The sequence below is a fragment of the Strix aluco genome, chromosome 3, assembly GCF_031877795.1.
Source record: "Strix aluco isolate bStrAlu1 chromosome 3, bStrAlu1.hap1, whole genome shotgun sequence".
In the NCBI taxonomy this organism is placed as follows: domain Eukaryota; kingdom Metazoa; phylum Chordata; class Aves; order Strigiformes; family Strigidae; genus Strix; species Strix aluco.
In genome coordinates this window covers 47994480-47995353 of record NC_133933.1, presented here as the reverse complement: position 1 = coordinate 47995353, position 874 = coordinate 47994480, and positions in this window count along the sequence as shown.

Below are 874 nucleotides of genomic sequence, written 5' to 3'. Positions count from 1 at the left end.
GCCGCCGCTCGGCCGGGCCGGGCTCCGCTGCCCCGCGGCCGCCGGGAGCTGCAGTCCCGCCCCGGCCCCGGCGGGCAGCGGCGGCGCGGGCGGCGGCGGCGGCCGCCTACAGCCCCCACAATGCCGCGGGGCGGCCCCGGCGGGCTGAGGCGAGCGGGGCCGGGGCTGCCGCGCTCGGCGGGGAGAGCGGAGCGGGGCGGGCGTCCTCCCCCGCGGGGCAGTGCCGCGGGAGCAGGGGGTTACCTCACGCTGGGCAGCGCAGCGCGGGCGGCGGGGGAGGGTCGCCGGGGGCGGTAGCAGCGCGTTATCCCGCGGGGTGCTCCCCCAGGGGAGCCGCGGGGCTGCCGCTGTGACCGGCCGCGCTGCCCCTGGGCCCCAGTCGCCGGGAGGGCCCTGCCCGCGGGCCCCGTGCGGTGCAGCGCGGCCCGGCCGGGGCCGGGGCACCGGCTGTGAGGAGACCCTTCCCCCGTTAATCGCTGTTCGTGCAACACTACGATTGTCTGCTGAATGCCCCTTCAAAAAGGCGTGCTATAGTAACAAAATAGCTTTCCAGAACAGTCCTTTACTAATCCAACAAGGCGGAGAGAGTGCTTCGCGTTGGCGAAGAACTGCAACGGCATGGCAAGCTGTTTCTGGGGTGTTTTATTCCAGCAGGGAACATGTCGCTTGACTGAAATTCCAGGGGAGGGGGGTTAGACAATCAGTGTCCTTAACTGCGACTGGATCGAGGCCAAGAATCGCTGGTAGCATTCCTGTTCCCGCAGAGGTATGTTACGAGATGTCAATAGTCCAAGCTCAGCTTTGCACCTCACCTACAGCCACCACTTTGAGAAGTCGGGTAGCGACGGACTGACCTGCCAAGAGGGCAACCGCC